The sequence below is a fragment of the Pleurodeles waltl genome, chromosome 9 (genome assembly GCF_031143425.1).
Source record: "Pleurodeles waltl isolate 20211129_DDA chromosome 9, aPleWal1.hap1.20221129, whole genome shotgun sequence".
In the NCBI taxonomy this organism is placed as follows: domain Eukaryota; kingdom Metazoa; phylum Chordata; class Amphibia; order Caudata; family Salamandridae; genus Pleurodeles; species Pleurodeles waltl.
The window spans coordinates 146,839,063-146,848,575 of NC_090448.1; positions in this window are offsets into that span (position 1 = coordinate 146,839,063).

Below are 9,513 nucleotides of genomic sequence, written 5' to 3' on the forward strand. Positions count from 1 at the left end.
GACAGATTCCTGCAACCTGAAGATGAAGAAGGACTGCTGGCCTGAAGCCCTGCAGAGAAGACGGAGACACCAACTGCTTTGGCCCCAGCCCTACCGGCCTGTCTCCCCAGGACCTACACTGCTAGTGCTGCTGTGACCTCGGTCTGGAAGCGACGATGGCTGCTGCGTGTGGGGAAAGGGCCCCTGCCTTCACTGCACAAGAGTTGGAGAAACTTGTGGATGGGGTCCTCCCCCAGTACATGCTACTCTACGGTCCTCCAGACCAACAGGTTAGTACACAGGGAGCACGTTGTAGGGGCTAGGCCTGGTGGAAGAGGGAAGGGGGCAGAAGTCGTACTACAGTAAAGCATGGGAATAAATGGGCCACATGGTCAGAGTAGGGAGGGGGCCACTCACATTGATGGTGCAGTTGGTAATGACTGTTCCTCTCTCCTTGTGCATGTCATGTAGGTCAGCGCCCACCAGAAGAGGGACATTTGGCGTGCCATCGACAAGGAGGTCCGGACCCTGGGGGCCCACCAGAGACAGGGCACCCACTGCCGTAAGAGATGGGAGGACATTCCCTGCTATATCAAGAAGACGGCGGAGGCTCAGCTGGGGATGGCCTCCCAACGTGGGAGGGGTGCCCGTCGTACCATGACCCCCCTGATGTTCCGGATCCTGGCGGTGGCCTACCTGGAGTTGGATGGGCGCTTAAGGACTTCACAGCAGACACAAGGGGGTGAGTACACTCTCACTCTGCGGACTTTGCGTGCAGTGGAGGTGTCTGGGTGGGGGAGGTGGGCTCTGGGTGTCCCTAGGCCAGGGCAAGTTAGGTAGGCAAGGCCCCTCCGTAATGTAGGCCATGTGGCACTCTACACCACCTCAGTAAATTATCAAGTTGAGGTATAGTTGCCCCTGTGGCATCCATGTGCGCAGATTTCCACCAATGCCATGTAGGCCATATCCCAGAAATTGCATGTGCAGAGGGCAGGAGCGTGGCGTTGTGCATGGGGCTGCTGCGTCTGTCTTGTCCACCAACGGTAGCGGTATGCCATGCACTAAAACTCTTTGTTCTGTCTCCCCCCCCTTTTCCTGCTCTCCCTGTCCTTTTGTACATCAGCATCAACAGGCGGAGGTACAGTGGCACCGGAGCACGAGGGAGCTGCATCCCACATGGCCATGGAGGGCCACACCACAGACTCTGAATACACCAGTGGGACGGAGGGCGAGGGGAGCTTCACATCGGCCACCGGATCACCAACCAGCGACACAGACTCGTCCGCCGATGTGAGCACCCCTGTGGTGGCGGCACCACCTGTGCGCCCCACTTCTACAGGTACAGCCGCCACCCCCCCTACCAGCACCGCCCTCCCAGGAGCCCCTCAGCGTTCTCCCCGTGCCCGCTCACCCAGGAGGGTGGGCATCACCTTCGCCCGAGGCACCTCAGGCCCTGCCCCAGTCACCCCTGCTGCCCTCAGTGAGGAGGCCATTGACCTCCTCAGGTCACTCACTGTAGGGCAGTCTACCATTGTGAATGCCATCCAGGGTGTAGAAAGGGCGTTGCAACACAGCAATGTATTCCTGGAGGGCATTCATTCTGGTCAGGCTGTCCTTCAGCGAACCCTGCAATCTCTGGCCTCAGCACAGATGGCAGCAATTGTCCCTGTGTCCAGCCTCCCCCCTCCAACTTCCTCCACCCAGACCCAATCCCCTGTACCCCAGCCCATCCCAAGCACACCTACAGACCAGCATGCACACAAGTCAACACCCAAAAGTAGCTCAGGCAAACATAGGCACCACACATCCCACAGGCACTCACACAAGCATCACACCCATACAGACACAGCAACATCCACTGTCTCCACTGTGTCCCCCTCCTCCTCTTCTCCCTCCTCCCTCCCAGTCTCGTCTACACACACACTTGCATGCACCACATCTACAGGCACTAGGACTCGAACCAGGACACCCAGCACCACACGCCGCTCACCTGCACTCACCACCTCCACTGCCATTTACACGTCCCCTGTGCCCTCTCCCAGTGTGTCTGTGACGCCCCCTCCCAAAGTACCCAAATGCCGGCAATCACTCACTCAACATCCATCCACCTCACGACTGCCTCCAGTACCTGCACCTGCACCCAAAACAGCTAAAGTGACACCTCCTACAACCACCTCCTCTTCCTCCACTCCCAGACCCCCTCCAGCTACCCATCCCAGTGTTCGTCAGAAACTGTCCCTCTGTCAAATTGACCTTTTTGCCCCCACCCCCCCAATTCATCAGTCCCGTCGTAGCACCTCAGCCAAAAAGCCACCAGTACCAGTGGTGCGTGTTCCAGGTTTTTGGAGTGCACCGTCCACCAGGGCAGGCAGTAGGACCCGGAGCCAAGGCACTGGCAGCCCACCCCCTGTAAAGGCTCCGAAATTGGAGAGTGGACGACGGGACCGTGTCAAGACTCCTGGAGGGACAACAAGTGAAATGGGATCGAAGGCGATTGGTGAGTCAGCTGTAACTCCAAAAAAGGTGGGGAAGGTCCTGAGGAAGTCTGCCCACCTTGTTGTGAGTGTCACGGCGGAGAAGTGCGCTATCATTTCCGGCGGTCCAGACACAACCGCCAGCACCGTCGTCACTGGTCCAGAGCCCACCGCCAGAGTCAGTGCCCAGGAGGGCCCAAGTATCGTAACGGGTCCAGAGCCCACCGCCAGAGTCAGTGCCCATGCGGGCCCAATTATCGTAACGGTCCAGAGCCCACCGCCAGAGTCAGTGCCCAGGAGGGCCCAAGTATCGTCACTGGTCCTGAGACCAGCGCACAAGACACAGCCCAGGAGGGCCCAAGTATCGTCACTGGTCCTGAGACCAGCGCACAAGACACAGCCCAGGAGGGCCCAAGTATCTGTACTGGTCCTGAGACCACTGCACAAGACACAGCCCAGGCGGTGCCAGGATGCCACAGCCCCACTGGGCAATGATGGAACGTCATGCCACACACCAATGTCCAGTGTGGAAATCGTCATGCCACACACCAATGTCCAGTATGGAGATCGTCATGCCACACCCCAATGTCCAGTGTGGAAATCATCATGCCACACACCAATGTCCAGTATGGAGATCGTCATGCCACACACCAATGTCCAGTGTGGAAATCGTCATGCCACACACCAATGTCCAGTATGGAGATCATCAAGCCACACACCAATGTCCGTATCAGAACCGCCATGGCAAAGCACCGCTGAACAGTCCAGAGACCGCCATGGCAAAGCACCGCTGAACAGGGTAAAGACCGCCATGGCAAAGCACCGCTGAACAGTGCAAAGACCGCCATGGCAAAGCACCGCTGAACAGGGCAAAGACCGCCATGGCAAAGCACCGCTGAACAGTCCAGAGACCGCCACGGCAAAGCACCGCTGAACAGTCCAGAGACCGCCACGGCAAAGCACCGCTGAACAGGGCAAAGACCGCCACGGCAAAGCACCGCTGAACAGGGCAAAGACCGCCACGGCAAAGCACCGCTAAACAGGGCAAAGACCGCCATGGCAAAGCACCGCTGAGCAGTCCAGAGACCGCCATGGCAAAGCACCGCTGAACAGTCCAGAGACAGCCATGGCAAAGCACCGCTGAACAGTCCAGAGACAGCCATGGCAAAGCACCGCTGAACAGGGCAAAGACCGCCATGGCAAAGCACCGCTGAACAGGGCAAAGACCGCCATGGCAAAGCACCACTGAACAGGGCAAAGACCGCCATGGCAAAGCATCGCTGAACAGGGCAATGCACCGGGTAGGAATGAATGGCCCACCACATCAGGCATCCTTATCCCATGTGCAGCTGGGACAGTGACAGGACACTTCCTTTCACGGGGAGACTCATCCAGTCAGTGCACCAGTCACCTACCAGTATGGACCTGCATCGACTTGAGAGACTGTGGCTTTGCACTCCCCAGGATTGAACAGTGGTCAAGCCACCCACTGTAGAGACTTGAGAGACTGTGGCTTTGCACTCCCCAGGATTGAACAGTGGGCAAACCACCCACTGTAGAGACTTGAGGTACTGTGGCTTTGCACTCCCCAGGATACATCAATGGGCATGGAGCCCCGTCGTGGATCTGGCTTTGCATTCATCTGGCTGAGGTGCCCCCCCTTCCCTTCCCCCTGAGGTGCCTGTAGTGTTTCTATCTGATGCCCCGGCAGTGTTCTCTCGGATTTTGGTCAGGTATCTATTGTGGGCCTCGCCCATGCATTTTTGGCCTGTTTGTGCACGGACATTGTTGTGTACATATCTGCAATACTTCTCGGATTATTTATGTAAATATGAGTGATTTTGGAATACATATATTTGTATATTTTTGTATGACATGTATATTGGCACATTATAATGTTTGCCTGAAATTCGCATTGTCTTTGCATTCTTCCGGGGGGATTGTGGGTTGTTACTGTTCTTTTTGTGAATGCATTGGTATGTATGTTGTACTATGCAAGGGTGGGGGTGTTTGGTGGGTGTCCCCCTAACTTTTGCCTCCTCCCTCCCCCGTGTCGTAGGTGCAGTACTCACCGGTATCTTCTGCGCTTACGTCGCTGTTGGTTGTGAAGGAGCAGAAAGACAAGGGCAGGTAGTATTTGGAGTTCTGGCTCCATGGAGTCGTCGTTCCTCGTGGGATGTGTAGAAGGTGAGCGTTTTCCCATTGCAAAAGCTGTTTCCGCCGTGTTTTTATCCACGGTGAATCCTCCCCGGAAAAGGTGGCGGATTGGTAGGTTGTGATACTGTGGCCGGTACATTGTCTCCCGCCTGTCTGTTGGCGGTGACCGCCGCGCTGCTTGTCTGTACCGCCGTGGTGGGCGGTGTGTTAAAGTGGCTGTCTTTGTTGGTGGTTTCCGCCAGGGTCATAATTCCCTTTTTTTGTCCGTCTGACTGTTTGCGGTATTACCGCATCTTTAACACCGTCTGCCAGGGTTGTAATGACCACCATAATTTGGTAAATAATGTGTTTGAATTTGGGATTTCACTGGCTAAATCATTTGGCTACCTCTAATTATAAACCACATTCATATTTAGCAATGAGTTATCTTTTTCATTATTATTCCAGTCCTAAAGCGTGTATAATCTAATGCCTTTTCACTGAGTCTTATGTGGTCAATGGTTACATAACAATTTTCTAAGTTGGTACTATTTTCAATACTGAGTCCCAGAGCCATCATTTATGTGACACCCCAATTGGACAACCAATAAACTCCCTTTGGGTAAAGTACTCTCCAAAGGTGGATAAATAGATCAGTCAAGGCTTTTTCTTAAAAGTGAGAGGAATCAGAGACTCAGACACAGCTTCATCTAGTAAGAAACACTCAGTTAACTGAATGTCCAGTCAGTGCTATAAAAATATTAGCAGCTAAGTCAAGCAGGTTGGACCATCATAACTACGATACACATAACAAAAAACAGGATGTGCTTGTAGATTCTGGTGCTAAGATACAGCACCTGATGCACATACACATTTACGATATAGGTGTCACAAAACCAAATAAACTAAAACTACTACTACTTATAAAACCATGACTAGCAAAAACCAATGGGTGAACTGTATAGCCATTACACCAGAGTTAGGATATAGTTTAAGTCCATTGTTCAAGGGTTTTCACTTGAACGTTTGTAAACATACTCAGACTATGGGACAGAGAAGGCAGAACAAAAACAGTTTTGATTTGGACATCTGTGAGTACAAGAGTTGAGAACCCACTTAGATCAGTTTTTTAAAAGATTTTTTGAAGATTCTTCTAAGAATGTTGATAACAGAAAAACAATAGTCCATCAAATTCTGTTTTCTTGTACAAAGCTGTTTATTGATTCCAAGCTTATAATTGTGCCGAAGAAAGTATGAGAGAACAGCCGACACGTGTTTAGCCCCATGTGGTGCATTCACCTAGGGCTTTTTCAAGGCTTCAGGTCGCAAATAAGAGAAAATCAAAAAAAGGAATCATCAAGTTCAAGAAAAAGATGTCAGTGAGAACCATGCAAAGGTGCATCCTGTTGTGCAAAATCTAAGTATGTAAGAAAAAGTGAAAGAGAAAGAAAACCATTAAAATTGTGTTGATTGGTGAAGAAAGTAATAGGTCTTATATCTAATTCATATCTAGTTGAAGGTGTATAGATATAGCTTTCCATTACAAGGTGTGTTTAAGGATAATTAGCCAAAAGAAATATCAAATAATGATAGAAATAATGAGAGAATTCAATTTTGGACCAAAAATGGGAGATCCAGAGCCCAAAAAGAGGAGTAAGGAGAGTGCTGGCACTGCAAGGTTTATGAAGTAACCGTCGTGAATTAGTAAAGTGAAGTCATCATATAAACTGTATTTCAGAAATATCATACCATCATAATATTCAATGTTTTAGGTTCATGTTGTAAATCTGAACATAAAGATTAAAACGTTCATTAAGTAGCCAGATTATACAAATAAATCATTAGTATGATGAGACTAAGCCTGTCAAATTGATATATATCCTAAGATAGTTCTATACCAAATTGCTAATATTTGACAAAAAGCCATAATGAGTCATAACTTATAAATTGACAGAATACCGCAAGAGATATATACATGAGTATAATATAAGTAGAACCGTTCCCCAGATTGAGAAAAAGGAAGTACATACGATATGGTAATGATGTTATGTGGCACAACAGTGTGAAAAAGGGGGACTTATCATACATATAGTGGATAAATCTAGTGATACATATAGCTATTCCAAAATTCGGTTGTAAGTCAAGTTGAGGGCTCATTTCAAATGTAAATGGATTTTGTAAGTATTGGATCAAAAGGTCTCACCTTGGTGCGAAATACAGAAAGTCCTGGTAATAATCCCGAAAGCGAAGTTACAGCATTCTAAATCATCACCATGTTGGATATAAGAGAACAGTGTTGAATATGACTCTATTTAAACTTAAACATGGCGTGTAGGTGATAAAGCATACGTCCTACTTCTATTTTTAAGCCTATTTCGTGAAGAGAAAGTGAGCCTTCTATATAGATGGGCAGAGTCCTTCGTTAATCTCGATTGTTACGTCTGGGACGCTCCCTTGTCGGCCATATTTGTTGTTTCATATAAAAGAACTAAGTCCTTCTTCTAATTGGCTTTGTCGTACAGGATAATTCCATGCGAAAAGATGGCGGCCATGTTAGTTATTCTCGATGGTGTAAGCAAATCCATACAAGGAAAGTGCTGTTACAAACAATTTTAAAACAGCGGCCACATTAATTTAAATAGAATTGAATCGGGTCACTGTGTGATCTATAATGTTAAAAATCCTGCATATTTTAATTGCAATCAGTATACAATAATAAAGGCTATCTACGGGAGATGGTCCCAAGGGTAATTTGGAGAATAAACCAATCGTAACGGTATTTATTAAAGGTGTATAAAAAGTAGTACCTCAGCTCAGATAAGGATGTAAGTGTTGAACATGAAGGGTAGAAAAAGTAATTGGCAAATGGGACTCAGAAATGTGGAACAAAATCTTAAGGAAATCATGTACCAATGAAATAAGGCCTGAAGACATAAAGTTTAGACTCACAGTTAGTTTTACATGTATAACCTTTGAGATAAACAAGGTATTTCAAAGTTGAATGTTAAATAATATCCTTGTAATATTCATGAAAAAGTCTCATTAGGTTACCTGCAAAACATAAACAGCCCCTTAACAAACAGAAAAATGAAAATTCTATGAAAATGAAGTTATATCAGGAAGTAAATAGATAGTACAATCATCAAGAAGAGTCATATAGAAAATTAGAAGATTAACATGATTATTGAAGCCAATAGTGCCATTCAGGATCCTTATTGAGACCTTGTCATACAAACAAATAATAAGTCTACTTTCATTCTGTCGTAGTCGGAGTTTAAGGTTACCTCCACGAGGATGTTGTTCAAGTTGCATTAGACCACTGAATGTGAAAGACTCTGTGTATGGGTGACACTTCACAAAGGGTTCAACTAACGGGAATTTAATGTCATCCTTTTGAATACTATGGTAAAGTTCTTGTATCCGTGTTTTAAGTGCCCAAGTTGTGCTTCCTATATAGGCTTTATTGCATGGACAATTAATAAGGTAGACTATATTAGTGCTTTCACAATTAATAAAGTCACATATCATAAATGGTTGGTCATTGATAACAATTGTTTTTTGTCTTTGTTAAGCCCAATTTACAGATAGAGCACTGGGTACAGGTATAAAAACCTTTGGGAGGTTGCATGAAGTTATAAGTAGTTGTTTTCATTGTAGAACGAAGAACAAAGTTTATCTCTGAGATTAGGGGCTCTCTTGAAGCCAACTTGTGGAAAAGGGAAATCCATTGGTTAATCGATGGATTATTATAAAGTAGATACCAATGCTTGCGGAGTAATTTGCGAATGAACTGATGGCTATTGTGAAAATGTGTAATGAAATGGATCGAAGTCTTTTCAGCAATTGTTTTGGTCTTGTTAAGAATAGTGTTTTGATCCATTTTAGCAAATTGTTCCTTGGTGCTCTTTAGACTCAATGAGTTATAAAGTCTGGTAGACAGTCGCTCAGTGATTTCAGAGGAAATAATCTCATATTCCATTTTGTTACTACAATTCAATCTGGCTCCTCTGAATTCCCTTGCTGGGATGTTGCAAATTGTACTCTGTGGATGACAGCTAGAGGCGTGTAAAATGGAGTTAGCTGCTGTACTCTTTCTGTGAAAGCGGGCATGTCATTTATCATTGTCAATGTACAGCACAAGGTCTAAAAATTCAATTGTGGTTTTTGAAGTTTGGTAAGTTATTTCGATGTTCCATCTGTTAGGCGTTGTAGAAAGTGTTGAAGTAATGATTCTTGTCCCTGCCAGATGAGGAGGATGTCATCTATACAGCAGCCCCAAAAGATGATGTTTAGAGAAAAGTGTTGCAGGTCATCATTCTAGAGCCAGTGTCTTTCTACTGCTCCCATAAAGATACATGCATACGGTGGCGCAAATGTGGCTCCCATTGCTGTACCTTGTAGTTGTAAAAAAATAATGTCCTTTGAAAAGGAAACAATTGTTTGTGAGACAAAAGGATAACATTTCAACAATCATCTCATTATGTTTAAGTAAGCACACTGATCTTTTTGAGAGGCAGCTCTTGACTGCCTCAATCCCATCCTGATGTTTGATCGAGGTGTATAAGCTGACTACATCTAAAGTGGCTAGTATGTAGTCAGGTTGCCAATCAATATTTTGAAATTTCTGCAATATATCCATAGTATCTTTAATAAATTATGGTAAATTATGCATGAAAGGTTGTAATTCAGAGTCTATAAGGGTACCTAAATTGGAACAGATTGAATTGATGCCAGAGATAATAGGTCTTCTTTTTGGAGGAAACCCTCCTTTATGTATTTTCGATAAGAGGTATAGTGTAGGAGTAGTGGAATGTTGAATTAAAAAGAAAATGTCTTTCTTCCAGAGTGATTTGTACATCGTTTGTCTGTTTTATTGCCTCTGGCTCCCTTTGAAAATGTTTAATTTTAAGTAGGTGTTGCCCTT